This window comes from Perca fluviatilis, chromosome 1, assembly GCF_010015445.1.
Source record: "Perca fluviatilis chromosome 1, GENO_Pfluv_1.0, whole genome shotgun sequence".
In the NCBI taxonomy this organism is placed as follows: Eukaryota; Metazoa; Chordata; class Actinopteri; order Perciformes; family Percidae; genus Perca; species Perca fluviatilis.
In genome coordinates, this window is record NC_053112.1 from 17,909,166 (window position 1) to 17,935,340 (window position 26,175).

The following is a 26,175-nucleotide window of genomic DNA, read 5'->3' on the forward strand; positions in this document are numbered from 1 at the left end:
CTAAATTAAACACCAATTTGACAGACTAGATGCAGTTTTACTTTCAGTTAATTAATGCGTTAGATCCAACTTTTATCATATCATGCTGTGGCATTTAGCCTTCAGAGGCCATTTCAAGGATGTGTCCAATCCTGTGCTCTGGATTAATCTGTTCAGCATCTGATTCGCTCTCTTCCTGGTTTGTGCTTCATCATTACTAGTGTTAAATATCTTGTTTGCTTGTGTGTTTTCCTCATTCATTAATAGGCTACATGTGCTATAACAATGCTGGTAATGATTACTTCATTTTGGAGTTTCAATTTAACTAAACATATAGAGCTTTTAAAATGCATGTCTACACCCAGTCACAGTCACACACACAAACACACACACAAACACACATATATACGTCTACAATTATGTGCATTATTGCACTTGTAGGCTAGGTCTCTATTGAATTTCACATATTTTACAGTATTCTTTGATTCATTACTACTTTTTCTTCAGCTGCATTTTGGCAGTCTTTTGTCAAAAAATTACTCACATTTACATGACAATATAACCTTGAAACATTCTGTTTTACAGTATATGGCCTCAAATCATAAAAATCACCTATACTCCATTTTTTTGTTTGCTGTGTCTGATTTCTTAATAAAACACACACACACACACACACACACGCGCACACATTTTGAAAGTGCTTAATCTACAAACGATCCAACACGTTCATCCTTTTGAGTTGTATTTTGAAACTTTTCACCGGAAGTTACCCTCTACATTCTGACTTGTGTGACAGATATCGGGAGCGCAGAGCACTAACAGCGGACCATTCAGCCTCTTTCAGTCCGATGCACTTCGGTCCACTGCAACAGGAGCGAGATTTCATTTAGGAAAGTGATTTATAGAAACAAAAGTAAGACTGGACAGAACTGGACAAGGGAAAAGTTGAGAACTCACAAGTCCAGTCTTTCTTTCTTATTTCTTTATTTTCATCCTCAGCGCCTTTGTTTTAGCCTATTTGTTACTCCACCTTTGGACACGGTGATGCGTGCTGGCTGTCCTCTCTGCACTCTACCTGCGGTGATGGGCCGGGCCGCGAGATGAGCAGCGGGCGGTGTGGGGGTGCCAGGGGCGCACGAGGAGGTCTGGACGCTAAGGTAAAAACTCAGTTTGTTGGTTTTAGGGGTTACGTTTGCTTCTCCCTGTGGTCCAAACTGTTGTATTCTGGAAGAGAGGGGCGGCCTCAACTTTTTAAGGTTGCCTTAGGAGAGCTTTAGTGTGTGTGTGTGTGTGTGTGTGTGTGTGTGTGTGTTGTGTGTGTGTGTGTGTGTGTGTGTGTGTGCGTGCGTGTGTCTGTGCGTTTGTGCGCGCGCGAGTGCGTGGTCTTCTTATCGCAATGAGGGAATTAGAGGACTTAGATAAAATAACCTTTTCCTCTTTCAACAAGCAACTGGTCTGTCGTATTTTAATCTGTATGAAGAGCAAACCAAGTCCAATGTGTTTTAATTCATTATCTGCTTGTCCTCATCTTGACTTGGTGATCTAACTAACCATTACACATATAATTCACCATTACCTGTCATTGCATATGCACAGGTTATACTGTTTCACTCTAAATCGTAACCTACTGCTATAGTTTATTTTTGAACTATATATCGGTTTTCTATAGTATTATAATCTATTCTGTTTGTTTCTATTTGTAAGTGTTTTCTGGAGCTATAGCACAAACAGATTCCGCTACAAGTTGTACAGTGTATGATTGTGACAAATAGCCTAAACATGATTGGACTGGATTTTGCTTAATGTCGAGGACACAAAATTTGAGAAGTTACCAGGCAACGAATGAGGAACTAACTTCAAGTGAACCATTAGTTAATGAGTAACTCCTAATGAAATTTTATAGAGTAGCTAAAAATAAGTTCATGATTAGTTGATTAAAAAACAAGTGATGAACGTATCAGGAACGACTGTATAATTGAATAATCGTTAATAAGTACTTTAATGGAGCACTATAATAATGATGAGTTACAGAGAACAGACTGGGAGATCCTATATTAATGAATTATTAAGTAATAATTAGTTAATGAATATCTGTGAATCAATCCAATACTGACCACCTTCTTCATGAGTCATTCCTGCTTCCTGCTTCCTCATTGTTCCTCATTTGTTCCCTGGTGACTACTCAAACTGTGTGGCCCTTATTGTAAAGTATTGGAAACCTATAGTTGTAGTTGTTTGAGACATCGGCTGAAGTGATAAGAAAGACAAAGCACAGAATATGAATCCATGGATATCGGAGGCCTATTGCGTGTTGCAGCTTCTTTGCTCATGGTTAACGAGAGGCATATGGTCACTTGGAATGCAATTATGAAAAGTTTAGAGTATGATAAATATATTTTCTCTTTGCCCCCCTCTATCCATCATTCTCTCTCTGTGTGTTTTTTCCTACAAATCCATGAATACGAAAGTGCAGATGCTTATTGATATTGGTATACCACTTTGGTATTATTGTGGCTCAAAAAAAAGGGGCAGGTTGTGTGATATGAAGTGCTACACAAAGCCGGTCACACAATGGGTGTAAATATTATATTTTGCTTGATTCTAAGGTGATTGCTGAATGATTATTTTGTGATTATGACACAACAGGCGCTGATGTCATCTGAAACTGCATGCAACAAATATTTTGTAAAGACGTGGGTAATCATCTAATCAGCAGACATTAGGCAATCTCTGCTAGTTATTTTGCTGCTTACAGTCAATATCTGCACAGAAGAATCATTATGTCCTGATGCAGCTGGAACCCGAGTCCCTGTTATATGCCTTTAGGGGCTGAGAGTGTCCCTGCAGTCATCAACCATTAGTTTATGGTAGCCCATAGAGGCCACATTAGACATAAATCAATGTTATATCCATAAAGGGACTAATTGTGTGCATGTGGTGATAGTAATAAGGCAAATCTTATTACATACAGTTATTATTCTGTGATCGTAGAGCTGCAACAATTACTCAATTAGCAATTTATTCAGTTGATTGACAGGAAATGAATACAAACCAATTTGATAATCAATTAATCATTTTAGTCATATCTTAAGAAAAAATGTCAAGTATTTACTGGTTCCAACTTTGTAAACGTGCTGCTTTGCTGCAATGTAATAATACACTGAATATATTTGAGTTTTGGACTGACAATCAAATAAAACAAGCGATCTAAACATATCACCTTCGGCTGTGAAACAACTAATCCAGTAAAAAATCAGCAGATTATTTGTGAATAAAAATAAGTGTTACTTGCAGCTCTATGTAGAAAAAAAAAACTGTTACACACATGCCTTCTATGCCTTTTTTTAAATCAAAAAGAGTTTTTAAAATTATATATTATTTTTTTTTTTTTTTGCGAAAAAAAATTTTTTTAAAAAAAAAATTTTTTTTTTAAAAAATTTTTTTTTTTTTTTTTTTTTTTAAAGGGGATGAGAAAGGCTGAAGTGATTGAACAATATATCCCATCCCTCCGGATTAAATTGTGCTCCGGTACACCTGGTATGCAAAACCTGCCCCAAGAAGGTGCTTGTGTTTGCACCACAGCCCTTTCTCTCCCTCTGTGTCCTTTTGCCCCCTTCTGTGCTTGCGTTTACTCTCCAAAAAGTAATATCTTAAGATGTCCTGCCCGCGGGCTCCGTGGTTTCCTCCGATATCAGACCACTCTTTTGTATATATGATGGCTGCAGATTTGATTTGCCTCGTCAGACAGGGAACATTTATAAAAGATAGATATTGTCTTCAAACATCAAAGCAGACAAACTAGGCCGAAGTCTTTTTTCCATTAACTTCTTTCTGATGACACTATTGTCAAAAAGCTGGAGCTTTCACGGGGTAAACGTTTTTTCAATCAATACACTGACAAAGAGGGTTGTTGTGAAACTTGGCAAGTCTAATTCAGCCGGACTGTGGATGGAGCCTGTTGGGGCCATTGTTGGAAGAAGGTGATTGCTTTGACTCAGGAGTCCATATTGCAGTATATTGGATTACTTCTAGGAGTTACTTCTTACTCAATGAGTCACATTTTCAGTGTTTGGCATAAAGTGAGGCTTGAACATATACATTAGAATATACTTAAATTTGACTTCATACTGTTTACATTTACTACTACTTGTGCTAGTAAGTGATGCAGTATCACACCCTGCCCCTCCTGTGTCTCCTCATATTGATTATGAAACAGTTTCAAACTAAAATTCAGATGTCAATATACAGTGGAGGCTGGCACACATCAACTTGTTAAGATACGCCATTGTCCTATTTCTCACTGTCAACACATGCCAACTCTCCACAAAAAAAAGAAGCAGTTTTTCACATTTTCTCCCTGGAATGCTGTATCTTGACTATATGCTCTGTCTGCATGACACGTACAATGTGTGCTATGGTTGTCAATGACGCATGTTAAATGATGTGATGCTCGCCGACGCAGCCGGTGTGTGTTACACTGATTTGGTGCTTGTTATCTTCCTGGTAAAAATGACAGCGCAGGGATTCTTTGTTACAGACATTGTTGATTGCTACCATGTTGCCATTTCTTGGAGTTGACATTGATGCAATCGATGGAGCCAAGAATGAGTAGGTGAATTGGAGCTTGGTGCGTGTAGGAGACAGACAAGCACAAAATGAAACAACAGCCACGTCATATTGTAATGCAGGGGTATAAAAATTGCCATGAGAATTTGGTTTAGTCTCTTCATTTTTAACTATTACTGTGAAACAAGCCTAACAGTCTACAGCCATGATACATCTAAAACGCTAATAGAATGGTTTGTGCTTCTTGCAAGAACTTCAAAGTTTCGGACCGCTGTTAACACACTCAGTGAGAGAAGGAGCTTTTTGTAAAAGAAAGTCTTGCATATTTCATGTTCTGTGTATTTTCTTTTGTGGACTCCTCCATTTGATCTCTGTGTTATTTATTCATTAAGGTGGGTTGAGGTACGGGATGAGTGATTACACAAGAAGCCTCACATTAGTCTCTCTGTCCTGCACACTATACATATCATTAACACGCACGTGTGTTGAGAGAAGGTCTGCTCTATAAAAAAACAATTGTTGATTTAATCAACATTTACCCAGACTGGTTTCTGACGCATGCTGTGGTCACACAAACACACACACACACACACACACACACACACACACACACACACACACACACACACACACACACACACACACACACACACACACACACACACACACACACACACACACACACACACACAGCACATTAGGAGCAGATTGCCCCTGCCTGGTTAAACAGACACATTTTATGTGTCAGGGAAAATCACATTAATTACAGTTTTTGCCGATTGCTTACACATTGAAATCAAAAGTATTACACAATTATCAAAACCTTACACTCAAGGAGCAAAACATTGACCCAGATGTGCACCACTAATAAGCACAATGTCAGCCTCACACTTTTTGCAAAACACTACACACTGTGTCTGCAAAACACTAAACACACTTCTATACATTAGACACAGAAGTATATCATGATCATGCGCACATACAGCGAGTTTGAACATGTATTTCGTCAAAAAAGCAACACAGCGGTTGCTGCAAAAGAAAGAGAATTTGCATAGGAGAAAATTGCTGCTAGAGTAAATGTGTAAGTTCTGATATAGTGTAATAATATCATATTTAATCATAAGCATAATATTACTAGTGAAATGGTATTTAACCTACAATATATTTCATTTAGGTGCAATCCTGTGGGCAAAAAAGTCTTAGGCTTACTATTCCCATTCTGAGGCTGCAGCACCATCATTAACAGAAATGGCTCTTACTGGTTTGTGTCCAGGGAACACTACAAAAACTTTTAAAGGTCCCATGACATGCAGCTTTTTGGATGTTTTATATATACCTTAGTGGTCCCCTAATACTGTATCTGAACAATTGCACAATTTTAATAAATAGAGATTTGAACCTTATTGAAATTTGTTATGTGTAAATTGTTAATAATTGAGCAATGGGAAAATAATCGCTAATTGAAAAATTAATCATTAGATTAATCGAAAAATGTATCGTTAGATTAATCGACTAATCGAAAAAATAATCGCTAGATTAATCGTTTAAAAAATAATCGTTTAGGACAGCCCTACAGGGAAGAAATATGATACCGCTCAAATAGGTAGGCTAGTATCTGGAGATGAAAATGCATCTATAGTCGGGGCCTCAATATCATCTCCCGACGTACAGTATGTTTAACTCCCTGCAAAGTAATACAGCTTCTTCATCAACGGGATCGTCAACAAAAGAAAATGCCATTTTTTGAGAAAAGAAAAACGTTTTATAGTCTGCCTAAAATGGTTAATTAAACTAAAAAAAACTTAAATTTTTTTATTCATGCAGATAAAAAACTGCGCTAAAATGCGCCTGATACAGACTGAATGATGAATGAGGAAATGAAAGAGCGCTGTGTCAGAGGGAGGAGACTGAGAGAAACTCAAGGTTTCTTGAAGAAAACCTGCTCGGGCTGGAGTTCCCCCCCTCCCAGGTTTGATTAACCTCTCTTTCTGAAACAGAAAGCCCAGAGTTCCCCTCATCTCAGGGTTAACAAACTCTGAGTTTTCACTAAACCTGCTTTCTGAAACGGACCCCAGGACGAATCTAATCATCACGCTGCTCTTTGAGTTTATCTGACTGAAGTTGAAATTGAAAACCATCAGTCCATCACATTGATTTATAAACCTGCATTATCCCTTCACTCCTCCAGTCCCTCTTTCTCTCTCTGGCTTTCAGTGTTCTTGACCCGTATCTAAATCTCTTATCTCACCCATTAATGGTAATAAAATAAGGGAGTCAGTTAAACACACTCCCTTTGTTTTTATGCTGTATGTCTTTCCTCCTTCCCTTCCCTACCCTTCCCTTTTATTTTACTATCTCCACAACACTGTACATTAACCATTGCTGTATCCTCCTCGACATCTCTACTCCCTAAACACTTCCATTCCATCTGCAATGCTCGCTCTCAAATAGCCACAGTCTGATGAATCTCCCTAAATTTCCTCACTCTCATTCTTGAAGCGTAAAATTGAAACTCTCCCACCTCTGCCCATCAATGCATTGTATGTGTGTGTCTATGTGTGTGATCAGCTCATCTTCTCTCCCCTGAGCCCTCACCCGCACCCTTGTCTTTCATTTGATCCCCCACTTGGAAGTTCCACAGTGGCATAATGTTGCGTTAAGGTATGTATGGACAAATTAGTATTCTTTCTACACTGAAAGACAAATGATGTCTGATGAGCTTCATAATGAATAAAAAATGTGTGAGGAGAGAGGAGAATGATAAAACAGAAAAGAGAAGAGCAATATGTAGACAAGTGAGACAAGTGCTGGACAAAAAAATATACCCACCAGAAACAAAAGGTGAGTTAATTTGACACTGGCTACAAAGTTCCGCAAGTAACCAGATATCTTGAGTGATTTATGCTAAAGCTCCCAGTTCTTTAAGTCGCTCCAGCTATCTGGTTGAATCAACGTAATATTTAAAGGTCCTATGACATGGTGCTCTTTGGATGCTTTTATATAGACCTTAGTGGTCCCCTAATACTGTATCTGAAGTCTCTTTCCCAAAATTCAGCCTTGGGGCAGAATTACAGCCACTAGAGCCAGTCCCACAATGAGCTTTCCTTAGTATGTGCCATTTCTGTGTCTGTAGCTATTGAGGAGGAGAGTGTGGCGGGGGGGAGAGCAGAGAAAGGGGAGGTAACCTTGCTCCCTTATGACATCATAAGGAGCAAGATTCCAGATCGGCCCATCTGAGCTTTCATTTTCTCAAAGGCAGAGCAGGATACCCAGGGCTCGGTTTACACCTATCGCCATTTCTAGCCACTGGGGGACCATAGACAGGCTGGGGGAACGCATATTACAGTTTTTTTCGATTGCTAAACGACAGTGGGCACAACTGGAGTCACATGTGCAAAACTCTAACTACAGTCTGCACAGCAGCAGTTCATGTGGACCAAACTCTAGTTCATTTTTCATTGCTTGAACACAGTTTTCAAAACTCTACACACTTATCCCATGAGTTTAACCACAACGTGCACAACACTGTAGATCTACAGCACTTTGTTCAAATGCTAACACACTGCTGTCAAAACTGTAAACCACACATTCAAAACAGAATAGATTTCAGTCTGGTGCCTATCAAACACTGCTGATTGCAATTTTAGCTGAAAGCCTAAGCAGGTGTCTTGTTTTAGACTAGTTAGTGAACATATATGGTATTTATACAGAGAAAGCTCAGAAAGTCTTTTTTTGTATACAAACACCAAATAAGAATGAAACAATTCTACACTGTACTGTTTGAGAGAAACGGGTAAAAGAGCAAAGATACCAATATGTCCAGGTAAGATGTCTGAGGTTAGTTACGAGCTATAAAAAAAGTGAAAAACACTATATCTTTACAATAATAAAACTGTGTTCTTACTGTTTTTCAGAAAGTAATGGAGGTGAAAGCAATAGAAACACCACATTACAGTAATTTGTATTTAGAGATAATGCATACATCCATTGTGATGAACTTGCCACATGATGCTGGAGAGAGGCAGGATTAGTCACACTATTCGTTGGTACTGTTATGTACCTTTAGTTTTTTCCCCCCAGTAATTCCATAAATTACTAGAGACAAAATACTTTATTGAAGAAAACTGATGATTTTCATTCCTTCTTGTTTACCTTATGTAAAAATTGGTATGCTATACAATCTATATTTTTTCCTTAAATAAACTGTTGAGTAGTGTCAAGTCACTCAAGTTGTTCAAACTGTAAAGATGAGAAAGTTTGTAATTTCTGTATTGGTGTTTGATGCTAGTGTTTTTACTCTCAGTGTGTTCTGAGTGACAGTGTGTGTTAACTCAGTGAGGCCTGTGCATACTGTTTGAGACGTGTGTTAAGAGTTGTGTTGCTTTGAATGAGTTTTGCAGGTGATGTGAACTGTTTAGCTCAGGTGACTGTAGGTAGTGCAGACTGTAGTTTGAGTTTTGCACATGTGACTCCAGTTGTGCCCACTGTCGTTTAGCAATCGAAAAAAACTGTAATGTCAAAAAACCTCAGAAAGTGAAATTTTCATGCCATGAGACCTTTAAAGACAGCCAGGTAACTTTTATCCACACTGGCAGCATGGCTCTCATTTTGTGCAGACATTCATTCACCCCTGACTTGAGCGCCACCATCAAACTGACATTTTAGTTTTTTAGGGAAATATCCAACACATTCTCACACCCAACTCGTAAAATAAGGACGTTCGGTCAGGAGCCTTTCTCATTCTTATTGACGTCAAAAGTCTCCTTTAGCGTCTCATGTAAACGTGCTTGGTCGCCAGTATTGGCGTCCCTTTTGACGCGCATGGTCGGGACGGTTGGGTTTAGGAAAAGGTCGTGGGTGGGCGTACGGTTCTGTGACACGCGGGAGGAAAGAAAAAAGCGACTCTATAAAGCCACTCCAGCAAGCGGGGGAGGACGCCTCACACGCCGGGAGACGGCTGCGGGTGAAGCGCAACAATAACGGAATCGCGCAGGTTGGGTTTAGGAGAAAAACAACGGGGAAAGGACGCCTCAAAAGCCGGGAAACACACGCCGGAGACGGGGAAACAAAACGCCACACGCGGGACGCAAACCCGAGTCTCCTGAGTGAAAGTCCGGTGTTTTACCCATCCATTTCCCCTTACATACCACTCGCTAAATCTCATCCAACTGCGGCTCTCCCCAGTACGTTACACAAATACGCCGAAGGGTGCCTTTTTCGTCGCATCAGACGCTGAAGGCCACTGACCAAATATACTTATTTTACGAGTTCGGAATGAGAACGGGTTGAAATATCTCAGTAACTACATGGATGACTATGAAATTTGATACACACATTCATGTTCCCAGTGAACATTTTAACTTATTTTTCCATTAACATTGACTTTGCTTAACATCAGTATGTTAGCATTGTGAAATGATAATAAAACAGGCACATCCCTGTGCCCAATAGAATGGGTGCTGGATCATAACATGTCATTGAAATAAATGTTTATGGGTGTCAACAACCTTTGGGCTGCACATGACCTTTGACCCAAGTCTAGAGTGGCTGAGAACATTTTGAATTCAACAGAGGATAAAGTTGTTTCCTGCTCTAAATGTGACAGAAAGCAAGAGTATATCGCCATGACCATATCACAAATGCAAGTTAGTCTAGAACCTCTCAGCTCATTTTTGATTGCGTTAGCAACGGCCCAGGACCAAAATGCTTCTGGACCCAACGGCATAGACCTACAACGAAACATGAGACCTAGTGCTGAGCGAAATGTAAACAGACTACAGCGTGCAGTGCTGAGCTGTGATGGTGTAGCATTAATATGTCTGTGAACGAGTGTTGTCGTTTTTGACATCAGAATTTGAAAATAGTACTTTAACAGAAAGTTGTGTCATTGTATCAAACATGCCCCTAATGAGATAAATGGTTGTGACTGGCCCGGCCAGGATCTAGTCGGCTGAAAATCTGTCTGAACGGGAGGGAGACCAGACATATTTGCCAGAGCAAATAAAACATGAGCTTGTAGATTCGTCGGGTTCCTAGGCTAAGCTTTTCCCTTAGCGCTCTTGGTTTTTACTAAGTGCAGCAAATGAACCATTTGGCATGCTGCCAGCAAAGCACAGTGAAGATGGCGAGAGATCCACTGCCTCTGAGCTGATCTATTATTAGGGTTGGGTACCGAAACGCGGTGCCAATAGGGCACCAGTGCCGACATAAACGGTTGTAACGAGACTGAATAAGACTGACTTTACACTACACTTGACAGCAGGTAACGTTAGCCTACCTTTAGCTAGCAGCTGGATAAAACATGGTTAAAATGCTGACAGCTAAGTTATAGTTATTACATTATTATTAAATCTTTAATTTTGACCATATGGCCTTAGCAATAAACAAGCCGTTCTTTAATGTCGCCGTCTGTTGTTTAGTACCCTTCTTTTTTTTTACTTTATTAAAAAGTATCAGGTTCAGGCACTGTTTAGGCACCGGCACCATTTTAAAAGTATCGCTTGAGCAGCGGTATCGGAAAAAAAACAAACGATACCCAACCCTATCTATTATACATGAAGTTCTAATATATAATGTGATCTAGGATACACAGCTGAGAGGGGAGACAGAGCAAGAGGAGGGAGAGAGAGAGAGAGAGAGAGAGAGAGAGAGAGAGAGAGAGAGAAGTAATATAAAAAGGGTTTGTCTGTGATGTCTGTCTGATCAGTCAAATCCGACATTTTGACACCATCAACACATATCTGCTATCGACATGGATAAATCCCAACTGACCCACTCGCTACTCCACTGACTCATTAATTACTGTACATACATTTAGCTAACTCTATCTCTTATATGCACACACACATGCCCACAATTTAAGGAATGGAAAACATTACTGAGGATACATTCAGGCTTGTCAGTGTTGAGATCAACACTGGCATACCGGTGATGTCCTTCTGAGCTTAACTGAATGAGGTTTTGTCTGGCCGGTGAGGAAGTCCATGCGTACTTTGTAGTGAGCGCTTGTGTGTGTGTGCTGTTACGGGAAAGACAGTGCTTGTGGGTACAGGATTTATTATTATTATTAGTCAGGTGAACATTTACCCTCTAGGATATCACTTACCCCTCTACAGTATGTCTTTCAGTGACACCCAACAATTGTTGAAGTCATGCTGCTCGTCTGTCGTCATGACTCCCGTTGTTGGGACAACCATTATCCTAGCTCTCTACAGGACGACTGAAATTTATCCTGAAGTTAGTCCACTCCGGCGCAAAAAACTTCCCGTCCATCGTCTCAATGAGCTAATGTTGGCTGGGAAAAATTATTGGTGAATTAACAATACATTTAAAAGGTATAAAGTCTAACAACAGCACACTTTCTGCACACTCAGCTGTTTTTTAAGCACAACAGGGAATTCGGAGATGTGGAAAAATCATTTAAAACTTTTATTTAGATTTAAATGGATGAATTCTGCTGAGTAGCCAACAAGGATGAGAGGTGCAAACTTTCTTTATCATAAGAAATATACAGTGGCAACACTAAACACAAACAGTACCCAGTAATTGCAGCAGTTAGAAATGATTCATTTTACTTTTTAGCCATGTTAGCAGCATGACTAGGGATGGCATTGTCGATCTGTCGGTGGGTTGGCCCACAACTCAATATCTCAACATCTATTGTGCGGATTGCAATGACATTTTGTAAATACATTCATGAGCCTCTCAGGATGAATTATAATGACTTTTTCTAGCATCATCAAGTCAAAATTTTACTTTGGTTAATTACCAAATACCTGCAAAACTATTGACAATCCCATCAGCATCAGCTGTATTTTATGTGAAGTGCTATCAACAAATGAAGATGGTGGTAATGTTAAACTGTATACCTGCTAAATATCAGCATGTTGCAATAGCATGTAGATAAAAGCATCGCTGAGCTTGAGTACAGACACACAAAGCTGCCAACATGACTGTAGACTCAAGCAGTAATATTAAAATAGTAACAGGCTTTTTTCACTTAAGATTGACAGATTGTCCTTCAGTCTTACCCAAATCATATTGATCACAAGAAGACAACATAAGATTCTGGGTGATTGCGGTGATCCTCTGATTGAAGAACATGTGGGTTATTTAATGCAGCATGTCATCAAAGCGGCAACACTGTGATTTATTCAGCTCTGAGTGTGACATTGAGAGAAAACACTGAGGCAAGTGGAGGCAGGCTGTGCTGTTCACAGTCAGGCCTATGGCACTACAGGAAATTTATGAATGATTTCTCAGTTACGGACTGCTGTATATACACTTTTGTCACCATTTTTCAAACTAATGTGTGAACAAAAGCTTACATCAAAAATATGCGATACAAGTTATTCAGTGACTATGACTACAATAATTCAAATGAAAATATGACCCCACCGGTTTTACACATCAAAGTCTGTTTACAGCATTTGGAAGGTACTAATCTTTATGGGAAATAAGTTGTATGAAGCCTTTTTTGGCTCCAGAGCTGTGTAAAATCTGATAAGTGATGTCACTTGAGTCAGTGTCAGTCGGGTCTGAAGACTACAAGTTTGCAAAAATAAAAAATGGAATGTAGAATTAAAAAGCATTGAGTTTACCAGACCTCTGTAGCCAGCTCCTCATCTCTGCTTGAGGCTAGCATCTCAATGCTATCCGCTACTAGCATAACCCACTAGAATCTCCAACTGAACTGTGGGTGGTTGAGTTGCATTGTGGGTAATGTAGGAGCCGGGTTTTGTCAAGGAAGAAGAGTGTGTGGAACACAAACGATGATATCTCTGGTTCTGCTGCATCAGTTTGGAGCTGTCCATTGTGAGCTTCGACAATGTTATACATTAGGAGTGCATCTCGTAATCAATGGAGTGCTCTTTATAGTGCTCTCAGAAGATTATAGACCACAAACATACATCACTGAAATGTACCAGTAAAACTTGTATAATTACTGATCATTGGTGTCTTTTTGCTGTGCATTTGTAACAACTGTATTAATTGCAGTCGATTTTCAGTCATAATTTAAGTTATTTTGACAGAATTTGGGCTTGTTTTCTAATCCATCCTGATGGTTTCCAGGATTAGTCAACTGGGGCCAAACAAGGACAGGGAGTTGGAAAAAGGAAGAGCCAATATTAGTTAGAGGAAGTGGATTATATTTGGTATCTATTGGAACACATGTTAAGATAAACAGGGATGGATGACAGAGTGGAATACTTTGGGATGCAGTTAATACACCTTTTAGAAGTGTCTTAAGTGTTTCAAGTTTCTGCTGAATACCTGAAATGTATTTGTAATGTCCTTGCTACCAAAAGCTTGACAGAATTAAGCCGATTCAATTATGATCCCAACTGTAGCTGCTGCCGGGTGCTCAGGTTTGGTTTTCATCACGTAAACATAGTATGATATCACTCGTCACAGATCCTGGTCCATAGTGAGCAGTCAGGGACAGCAACACAAAGCGCAACGAGGATAACTATCCTTCAGTAGCAACAAGTCATCTAATTAAAACACTTAATCTCAGTTTAGGTCTATTGTGAATTATTTGTGTTGGTTTAACCCACTAGGTCAAAACCTAAAAAACTATCTCACTCAGATCAGCCGAACGATCAGCCTCGGCCGCACAGCTGACCATTGTCGAACATTAGCGTTTAGAATGCCTGCCAAGCCCAGATCAATATGCTGTAGACCCTAAACATGATGGATTAAGAGGCTGATTAAGATCTCTCAGGGCCTCCCGCATGTTTCACAGGGTCTTAGCACACATTCACCGCTGGGACCCATTCACCTCTACTGTCACTACAACCACCACAACAGAAAAATGCAGACATACACAGCGTCCCAAGACATTCGTCCTACAGTTTTAACATCCTACTAAAAAATGACAACACAAGACCAACAAGACCCCGCAGTGACCAAACAATTAATCCACTTATCTAAAAGTAAAAAAAAAAATCATGTGTCTTCCAGAGCCTACAGAGCCCAGTAGGTGTCATGGAGAAAAACTAAATTGTGCTCCTGATTTATTAATTAATACACACAAATGACTTAATTAATGCTCTTAGGATGTCAAAGATATTACAATATTGTGTTCAACAACCAAAACCTAAAGTATATCCACCGATCTCAATCCAAACAACATAAAATGGTACTAAATTATAGCTATCCATACTGATAGCGTGAAAGGTGCGCACAAGACAAAACAGCATGAAAGGAAATAAGTTATTTTTTTCATGATAGCTCCCTGGCTCCATGCCAATCTGACAATACCAGGACATTTATTATCACACACATTTACAGCACAAATGTGCTGTATTTATTTTTTTTTTTTTTTTAAGAAAAAATATAGCCTGTTTTAACAAATGCCTTTGGTGCTCTCACTCTGCAAAAACTGTAAAACGGACAGAAGAAGCCTCCGTACAGCATAGACCACATGGTCACATCAAGCTATGAGAAGAAACAATCCTATTCCAAAAGTCTGAAAACTCATCATCTAGGCACAGCAAGCTATGAGCAAAAGAAAAAAGGCTCTTTGTCTTTGGTGTCATTGCTTTTTAGCTCAACGCCATTCTTCTACTTATGTATTTACTATTATTCTGCTGTATGGATGTAAAATACCACAAACCGCTGCCATACAATGATATTTTACGCTAGAAGAATAGCTCGTTGAATGTATGAAAAGGGCTAAAGATAAAAAGCTGATTTGAATGACGGATTCATGAGTTCATAGGGCCTATCAGATGCCTGCACACGGTTTATAAAAGGATTTTATAACTTTAAAGTGATCACACCCACACAACGATCACAGCATACAAAACAGCAAACAGCATAATTATGACGCTGTTCATTTCACTAAGTAATTTATGTACACTTCGGGCGCTGACACATCAGGCCGATTATCGGCCGTGGGACAGTCTGGCGAGGTCAGTGACACAAATCTGTTCGGTGTGTCCCGTGCCGTCGTCCGTCTGAGGGGCTGTCGGTGTTCATTTTGGCCGACCTGACATGTTCGGTCGGCGGCAGGGCCGTCGGGACTCACCTGGAAATGGCGAGCAGAATGAGGTGACTACAGTCTCTCAAAATCTGACGAAAATCTTTTAAACTGACCTTTGTTGAGCTGAAATGAAGACAATTCAGCAACTGCATCACGGCCTATTTCCTCACTTAAAATGTTTTCAGAAACATGTTTCAGTGAACTATTTTAGTACAGTATGAGAACGGCCGCCATGACAGTCTGGCTTTGAATTTCCGTAGAAAACAAACCCATGTGACGCGTTCGTCCAATCAGCTGCCGGTTTTCATTTCTTGGGCAACATTACAGATTAGCGCCGCCTGCTGTTATAGAGATGTATTACGTCTCGTCTTTTTGGTCTGTTCTGTGTTTTTTGGACCTCGGGGACGCGACTGATCATATCGACGGGGTTTTCTGTCAACGGTCAGCCGTCGGCTAAATGTGTCTACACCTTTACACACAGTAGGCTATTTGTTAATGGTTAAAAAGGGGGGTGGTGCAATGGGAGCACCCTAGTGATTAGAAGACCGGTTCTTTTAATTAAGCCGCCATAGAAGCTATAGCTTAGAAAATATTATAGATCCAAGCCCAAACTGACAGAAGGGTGGGACTGAGAGAAAAAGGCGCAATCACTGTACAAATCTGTCTGCTTCTTCAGCACCACGGACAGCGCCATGGACTTATCGACACAGCAAAGGTTGCGGGCTACGGATATTTCAGAGCCATGGTTGGGGCCATAGCTTCAAACTTGCTCAAACCTTATACCGATAAGGAATCAATGAGTCAGGCAGGCTAGACTAACATTTTCAACTAAACAACCCCTCTGCCCCTGAACTCTCTCTGCTACTTGCAGATTGAGATGGGGGACGACAGGTTAAGACAAGAGTTATGGCATTCCCCCTTATCCCCCCTCAAATTGCTTTACTGCTTGCTCATATTTGAGTGGCCTTGCTGGGTGATGTTGTGCTGTTGCTGTAAATGTTAAACAAGGTTCAACGTTTGTTTTTCCCTCCATCCCCCTTAGTCGGCACCTTAACTGTGCCAACACAAGGGCCTCATTAAAATAAATGCAGCATTGTTGTCTGTCTGAACATAAATTAGTTTGGATGTGTCCTCACAGTAAAACTTATTCACAGCCATGAGTGTGACTTTGACTCATAAAGTAATATGTGACACACAAACACACACTTTCAGTCTCCTTTTTTGAATTGGAAGGTATTTTTATCTTGGTGGATGTTCTTCATTATTTTGTCCCTTTGTCCCATGATAGAGACAACAGTGACATAAAACTTGATATTACAATTTAAATAAGTTAAATAAATATAGTTTCAAGGTGCACACAGCTACTGATGGCCCATAAAAATACCTTAATACATTATTTTGTTTTCTTCATTTATAAGACAAAAAAACAGGATGGGGTTGAGGCAGTATTTTTCCCACAGGCCCATAAGTTCTTGCTTCTTCCCAGATGACCCAGATGATCAAATTGTAAAATTACAGGAGTACATGCTTCTTATATGTAAAATTAATGGCGACAATTTGGAACTTTGCTGTGTATAAGACATGCTTCAACAGTTAATGTGTGGGTAAAAAACCTCCTCTGCTGACTGAGGATCATTCCTAATTTCCACTGGTTGCGGAACGGCTCCGTGCTCTGCCGTCCGTCAATACCCACCAGGTCCGGATTTGTTGCGGAATGGCTGCAGCCATGACTGACAGCTGAAGTCACGAGGATCCACGAGATCTCGCGAATTCACATAGAATAGAACCACAAAACCAACAACAGTTTGTTTCCATCCATAGGAGTAGAGGGGAAACAAGTCTGTGCTGTGTTTTCAAGGTGTAGTGCAGGGAAATATGATCTGCTGTGAGAACTGTGTATTTTATTTTGAAAATGAACCGGATGTTTTATTTTATTTCTGTGCTCGACTTCCTGTCCCGCACAATCTGAATTGTTTTGAATTGCTGTGGAGCTCTCCGGCGTCGGGCAAAAATAGAAGCTCTGCGTATCTGCTCCGGAGGGCTGCGGACTGCCGGAGCTGGGACGCAGTTGGAACGCAGCTGTTCCGCAGTCAGTGGAAATACACACATTGACTTTAATGGAAACCTATTGACTCTGCAGCCGTTCCGGAGCCGTTCTGCAGCTGTTCCGCAACTGTTCCGCAACCGGTGCAAATTGCCAGTCAGTCTCTTTACTTTGTCAGTCATTTTATGTTTTTGTGTAAACTCAGCTCTCAGCAGCAACCTCCCCATGATTGATTTTCCTTCATATTTTCTTGCTTCTTCATCTTGTGACAGGAAGAGACTGAGGCTGTTGGATTGACGGCCGAGGCGTCATGTTGATATCCTAATGAAGCCAATCGCTTCTGTTCTAACACTGACACTGGGCACACACGCACACAAACACACACACACACACACACACACACACACACACACACACACACACACACACACACACACACACACACACACACACACACACTCACATACTTACAGTGATAACTATTACAGTGTGCCAACTGGTCCCTGCAGAGCGCTCCAGTCTGGTTATTTTTCATTTTTAATAATGTATCTTTTTCACCTTTTTCTGTCATTTTGCTTTGAAGCAGAAAGGCAGTGAGGGAGAGTACTGTTATTTACACCTGCCAGATCTGATCAGTATCAGTAACACTTCTTTCTATCTTACATCTCCTTTTTTCACACACACACACACACACACACACACACACACACACACACACACACACACACACACACACACACACACACACACACACACACACACACACACACACACACGGCAGTAAATGTTGGTGATTGTTAGGTGTCAGAGGTGTTTTTGATCCACCCTGATTGGTGTTGTTGACAATGCAATATTCCTGCTGAGTTTTTTGTGGCGTAGACACACACTAAGGCATGGATACCTGACCCGAGCTAGACGGGTCCCGACGGTACCCGACGGGCCAGGCCGGGTTCGGACAGATATTTAGAAATTATGGTCGTGTATTCCCACATCACGGATAAGGTATTTATTGATAAAATGGGGCTCGCCCCCTTTAAGAGACCCCTGGGGGGGGGGGGGGGGGGGGGGGAAAAAAAAAAAAAAAAAAAAAAAAAAAAAAAAAAAAAACAAAAGGGGGGGGAGGGGGGGGGGGGGGGGGGTCGAAATAAACCCCAGACTGAAAGCCAAGTTCATTCATTTGCTCACCAGAAATGGGATTTTAACCCCAATGATTATTCATTTTATAACGTCGGCCCTGGAGGTAACGAGTCTCCCCTAGTTTTCTGATCACGGTCGGAAACGAAGCGAGCAGGAAAGGCTAACACATTGAACATTTTAACAGCTTATTAACGTGCGCTGCTTGTTGCGCCGTTTGCGCTGATGCGCTCATCTGTTAACATTTCCGAATGCCTTCCTACAGTTGCTTAATAAAAGTGGGCTTTCCACACAAAAACGTAGCCTACATGTGTCATTAGTATGAGAAAAAAAATGAGATTTTAACTGTGTCGGGCTCGGGTCGGGCTCGGGTCGGGCTCGTACACAAATTTCTCAATGCCTGTCGGTCTCGGGCCGGGTTCGATCATGGCTGTGTCGGACGCGGGCCGGGCTCGGACAGAAAAATTCGGCCCGATCCGGACTCTAATGCACACACATAAAGCCCTGCTTCTGGGCCGGGTTTGCAGGGCCTAGGGCGAGGCCTATAACCTCTAAACTCTGTCGCTCTGTTACTGAGTCGTTCTGATACTGAGTGATGAAGTTCAACTATTGGTCAGACTGAGTGTGATAACGTTGGTGTTTTTTTTTTTACTATTAGCTATTAGCTATTGCCTATTGCCCTTGCAAACCTTTACCTCCGCTTTCGCCTATCAATCAGCTGATTAACTTACTCACTACACGCCAAAAAGAAGCGAGCAGTGCTTAAGCAGACAGTTGAAAGATAAACTACTCAAATAATAAATAGGAGTATGCCTACACATCATGAACAAAGGAGGACTCATCTCTAAAATAGAACCATCTGCAAGTAGCACAAGAAAACTAAATGTTTGTAGCTCAGCAACACTAAAACAGCAAAGTCACTATACAAACTCATACTGAGTGAAGTTTAGAGAGAAATACAATTCTAGAGATTTATCTGTCAAAGACATCAGTCATTCATCCTGTCATCCTGTCCTATTTTCCTCCCTCTGCTGAGGTCCGATGACGTCATTACCATGCATAATAATTAGCCATGTGGATTACTATTGAAAGAGGGAGGAGGGGCTGTTTACAAGAATTTGAAAATTTTAAGATACGTGGCAACCTAAGATAAACAGTAAGACTTCATACAGACAGCTTTTGTTTTAGCTTGTCCAATTTGCTATTAGCTTAGCTAGCAATGTGCTTGTGTAAAACAAAATGGCAGTGGATGAAAGACTGCTGCAGAGCAGATTAAAATGTCGCTTTCCAATTGTTTACATGTGTATGTTTGCATGTGTATGCTAAGTAATGGCTTTTTATACTCAAAGTTTTTATTACTCTTACTTAGGCTAAACTACAGCCTCTCTGATCTGCTGTCCGCTGACTTTGCTCTCTGTGTGTATGTGGAGGAGCTTAGCCCCAACACAGAACAGGTGAGAGGCTGCAGCATGATGATAAATACTACAATTTAAGCCCCAGCGCCAGTTTAATACCAGGTTTCGGTACCCATCCCTTATTCGTTGTGTTACAGTCCTTTGCAATGTGTTCATTGTGCATGTTCATATCACGATGAGTTTGAAAATACCATTGGTCGGCACTACTACAGATGACCATTTAATATCTATATTCACATTATAGAAGTCCATGTAACATTAACACTGCTGACTATCCCTGAAACAATTAATCATATTGACCATACACGGTCTAGCCATATATTAGTTTTTGACCTAGTCTTGGTCTTGCTTTTCGCTATAACACAGTAAAATAATGCATTACTAACATTTCTGTAATATTATACCTATTACAATCTCAGTAACGCAAGTTACAACGCATTTAACCCGAAATTAAGTGGTGTTTTGTTTTTTTAAGAATTCAGCAACACCGCGAAACGTTTTGGCACCAGACAAACTGTGAGTAAAAGAGTAAAGTTATTTCCTGTTGCTGGAATTCAATGGTTGAGATGACTACAGAGACTGATTCTACATTACATTACATGTCATTTAGCTGACACTTTTATCCAAAGCGACTTCCAATTAAGTGTTTTCAACCTTGAAGGTGCAAACTCCAGACAACAAGTAGTAATTGCAAGTACATTAGCTTTAATAAGCAAAACTACAAAGAGCCATATGAAAGTGCAGCTTTAAGAATATATATATATATATACTGTATATATTTTTAACCAAGGTGCAGTCGGAAGATGTGTTTTTAGCCTTCAGCGGAAGATGCGTTGGCTTTCGGGGTTCATAACCTAACATTGTTTATAATACGTTTATTTGATTCACAGCTGCTACTTAAAGTGTTTTGACCTCGACAACCCAACTGCACTTTACGACAAACTTGCGACTTTCTAAAGCAGGCACAATCACTTGTTTGCTAAGAGTCATGTCGGTGATTATGAATGTGGGATTGTGTAAAGGTAGATAGATACCAGCCTTTCGTCAACTTGTGAATTTCGCCAGCCATCTTCTCTCCTTTATGGAGACAGACGCTGTGTGCACGGTGGGCTTGATGGTGTTTTAAGCCTCCAATGTCGCCTTACAGGCAGCTAACCCTCACCTTAACCCTAACTATAACCATTGCCGCGCTGCCTGGAAGGTGACGTTGGGGGCTAAAAACACCAAACACAGCACGGTGGGAGGAACTTTGTGTGTGTGTGTATGTGAGCGAGACACAAGTAACAGAGAGACGGAGGAGAGCAGGGAAAAGAAATGCAGAGGAATGTGTTTTAAATAGCGTTTAAAAAAAAGAAAGTATAACGCAATGTGCGGTGTCCGGTGTTGATAGTGTGGCGCACTGCCACACATTAGTCTATGTGTGGGAAACACTGCAGAACCTGACCCGCCTTCTGTGTTAGAAGGGACCTATCCTTCTAGGTCACTTCTAGGAGAGAATTAATTGGGTGTCATCTGCGTAGCTGTAATGAGAAAAGCTGTTCGAGTGAATGACAGACCTGAGAGAGTTGGTGTACAGAGAAAAGAGGAGGGGACCCAGGACTGATCCCTGAGTAACCCCAGGTTTGAGTGGGCAAAGGTCTGAGATAGATCCTCTGCAAGTTATGGTCTGCCAGGTAAGATGTGAGCAAGGTGAGCGCAGAGCCTGAGCCTGAGTGTCGAAATGAGGATCTGGTGGTTCACTGTGTCAAAGGCAGCAGAAAGGTCCAGAAGGATGACAATGGAAGAGAGAGAGGTTATTCTTGCGATGTAAAGCTGCTCAGTGGCAGAAAGGAGGGCAGTTTCTGTTAAATGGCCAGCCTTGAAGCCAAACTGGTGGGGATCAAGAAGGTTGTTCTGGTGGAGATAAGTAGAGAGTTGACTATAAATGGCATGCTCAAGAGTTTTGAAAAAAAAAAAAAAAAAAAAAACGGCTGTTTTTTTTTTCCCTCAAGAGTTTTGGAAAAAAAAGAAAAAAAAAAAAAGGGGGGGGTGGTTTCCCCCACATTTGACGTCAAGTGTTGTTTTTTTGAGTAGTGGGGTCACTCTTGCCTCTTTGAGGGCGTTGGGGAAACAGCCAGTTGACAAGGAGATGTTGATTAGATGGGTGAAGAAAGGAAGAAGGTCTGGAGCAATAGACTGTTGAAGTTGAGAAGGGTTAGGATTAAGGGTGCAGGTGGTTGGGCGGGCGGAGGTAATAGAAGTAAGAATTTGATTTGGAGATAGAGGGGTGAAAGAGGAAAGAGTACTGGATGTGATGAATGGAAAGATAATTTCAGGAAGTGTGCTGGAGAATGAAGAGCGTATGTCATCTATCTTTTTTACAAAGTAGTTGACAAAGTGTGAGGGAGGAGGTGGACTGGGGGAATCTAGGAGGTTAGAGAAGATGGAGAAAAGTGTTTTGGGTTTGGAGAAAGAGGATTCAATTTTGGTTTGATAAAAAGAGTTTTTTGCTGCAGAAATAGAGGCAGCGAAGGAGGAAAGAAGAGACTGACAGGTAAGCAGATCATCTGGGTGTTTAGATTTCTGCCATTTCCTTTCCGCTGTCCGTATAGTTGATCTTTCAGCACGCACTGAGTCAGATGACCACAGAGCTGGGGAGGACTTGCGAGCCTGCTGTGAAGTAAGAGGACAGAGAGAGTCAAGAGAGGAGGATAGAGTAGAGAGGAGAGTGTCTGTGGCGGCGTTGGGAGGCATGAGTGAGGAAGAGTCAGATGGAGGGTTTATAAAGTACATAACGCCAGAGAAGAAGGAGAGAAGGAGAGAATGAACGAATGTTACGGCGGACAGGTATAGTGTCTCTTGAGATATGGTTGTGAGCTTGGGAGAGTGGGAGAGAGTAAGAGATGAAGAAATGGTAAGGAGGGAGGTATGGGAGGTATGGAGTGGGGTAACAGTGAGTTTGGATGTAGAGCAGTTTCTGGTGAACATGAGATCTAGGTGGTTTCCAGCTTTGTGAGTGGGTGGGGAAGGTGAGAGTGAGAGTGCAAAAGAGGAGAGAAGATGTAAGTCTGTCTGGATATTGAAGTTGCCCAGTACCAGCGGAGGGCCAGTTTCAGGTATGTTTGAAAGAAGTACATCCAGCTCCTTCAAAAACTCTCCCAGAGGACCTAGTGGGCGGTAGATAACAACAAAGATGAGTTTTACCGGATGCGTTATGGTAACAGCATGAAGTTCAAAAGACAGTGGAGTGAACTGTGGCAGTGGGTAGAGAGACAATCTCCACTTGGGGTTAATGAGTAGGCCTGTACCCCACCTCTACCAGTGGGTCTGGGTGTGTGGGTGAAAGAGTAGGCGGAAGAGAGAGCAGCAGGGGTGGATGTGTTGGTCGGTGTAATCCAGGTCTCAGTGAAAGCAAGGAACTCAGTCTTGCGAGTGGCAGACTGGCAGTTCCAGGCCACCTGCGACAAGGTGTTGAGTGTTCGTGGAGCGGGTAGGATAGGTAAGAGAGGTCGGGTTGCAGAAATGTTGCAAACTTATGCAAGGATACACTAGGATACACTAACAGGAATGGAAAAGCACCACATTTCCAGATAAAGACACCGTGCAGTGCAAGTAAGATATCAGATATCAAGAAGATATCAAGCCCACTTAACCTCCCATGAAGACTCCTGCATAGACTCCTTTGTCTTTGTCCTCCAAGTCTTCGTCTGATGAGACTGCCGCTGAAGCTGCTGCTTCACACAAATGCCAATATTAAATATAAGGAGGTGATTGGTGTTGGCTACATCTGAAGAGGCCCCACCCTAGCTAATCACTCAACACAGCACCTGGACAGTCATTAAGCACCACTTTCCCAACTTCACACTAAGCTAGTCTGATTACCCTAAGCAGTTCACCTTTACTAAGACCACAAAATTCTGGCCAAAAAACACAGCAAATCCAGCAAAACACACAGCAGAAGTACAAGAAGCAGCAGAGCCCACAGTAAAAGCAGCAAAGACAAGAGGCAAGCAACAAAAGCAGCAAAACCAAGTAGCAAACAAAAAGCAGCAGAATGAGCAAAATCAGCAGAACAAACGCAGTCAATTTAACCTTAAGGCAGCAGATCCAATGACAGTGGGCAGAGAAGCCTAATAAAGTAAGTACTTATCTCAATATCTAGCTGTCTAGCAGTAAGTTTCCTCAGAAGTCAAAGGCACTCTGATTCTACATTTGCGAGATGGACATACTCCCAGCATTTTCAGGAGTTATTACGCTGCGTTGAAGCGAGCTGCTGTCCCGTCACTGTTTCCGTGGTCAGAGCCAGAACCAGAGACGGTACGGACATCTGTCTCCCAACAGGTAACGGTAAGTCAGCACAGACAGAAGTGTGTCCGAGCAACTGACAGATATAAACATATTGTGAATTAACATTTAGGCCTACTACACGTACATTTTAATATTACATTTTATCAGGGGTGGAAGGTAACTACTGTATACCATTCTTCAATACAGTTGTTAGGTAGCCTACTTTTAATTGAGTATTTCCATTTTTGTCCTACTTTATACTTCTACTCCACTACAATTCAGAGTCAAGTATTGTACATTTTACTTCACTATTTATTTTATAGATTTAGTTAATTTGCAGATTCAGATTAATTATTAAAAATATTATAAATACAAAATTATGATGTATTGGATAAAGATGAGACTTTGTTGATCCCATGGTTAAATTCACAAGCTACCTGCCAAGTCATGCTTCCACAGTTATTTTGGTGAAAGTAACTCAAAAGTGACGCAAAAGTAATGTAAAGCATTTCAATTCAGAGACAGTAATATTGTTATATAACTAATTACTCCTAAAGTGACAGTAAATAGGAACATATAATGTATTACCTTTTGGAAGTAACTTGCCCAACACTTGTCTTGATACTTAGGTGTTTGAGGCACACATTCATGCAGACACACACTAAGCCTGAGGAGTGTAAATATTTGTGTGTAGCAGCAGGTTTGTCATAGCTGCTGACTCTCTGCAGAGCAGAGTCGACTCCACTAATAATGGACAGTGGGATGAAGGGTTAGGACAGGAGTGAGCGAGCCGCAAAGAGGGGATTATGGAAGGAACGGTAAGATTGAACATACCAGCTCTGACACTCAGGTTACATGGACTGTGACTCTGTATGGACGGGGATTCAGCGATCATGTGGGTGTACACACAAACAGTTGGGTGGAAATATATAAATTTGCTGTGAAACACTGATGCAGAGGCACAGAAAGAGACCATTGACTGTCCAATAATCCCTGCCCCGCTACTTACTGTTGCTATTTGCTATTTTCAAGCTTTCCATTCTAGCATCAATTCCAATTTGTTTGATAAAGGTGGCAGATTTACCGCTTGCTAATTATTGAAACAGTGGGTCTTTGACAGACAAAAACAGGGATTTAATTTCTCTGGCCTACCAAACCAATGACTGTCGGGAGAAGAATTTATCAGCTAAAGCTAGCTAATTAGGGTTAACTATGTGAGTTAGAAACACTGTCTTTGTCTGACTCATTTTAAAATAAACCTTGTAAAAGAGTTGTAAATAGTCCTTGTATACTCTATATGCTCTTACAGCCCCATGCACACCACTGAAGTATGTCATAAACCCAAAGTCTGACAGGCCTTCCCTGCCCAGTATTGCCAACTCTTTTCTAATGAAAGTAGCTAGCACTAGCTCAAAAGTCACAAAAAAGTCACCAGCGGTCATTTGCATATTTCTGACATAATCACATATCATTTGCATAAAGCTTAGTGGTTGCGTCAATTGACTGCCTGACTGACCCTTTGCTGTGGGCAGAAGAGCAGTGGACTGTGAGTACTCTGAGCAGCATGCATGGGCATGAATTACAATATTATACATCTCTCTTACCGCCGATGGTCTAAAGTGGCTTTCTAGTCACTTTTTTAGAAATAAAGTGACTTAGAGGGTCTGAAAAGTTGCTAAATCTAGCGAGAAAGACGCCAAGTTGGTAACACTGTCCATGCCTAGTTATGGTTGCTAAGTTGTAACTAGACAATCGCTGGGAGGGGCTGGGGTTTAATGAACTGT

General features: G+C 41.1%; 1 protein-coding gene across 1 annotated transcript in view; it reads left to right on the plus strand.

The window, feature by feature from the left end:
- Window positions 1-784: 784 nt before the first annotated feature.
- The window catches only part of gcgrb (glucagon receptor b), a 57,099-nt gene continuing 31,708 nt past the window's right edge, over window positions 785-26,175 (plus strand). The window contains exons 1-2 of the mRNA XM_039817623.1: window positions 785-892; window positions 979-1,136. The gene's annotated coding sequence lies outside the window, so the exon portion shown is untranslated. The remainder of the gene's footprint in view (window positions 893-978; window positions 1,137-26,175) is intronic.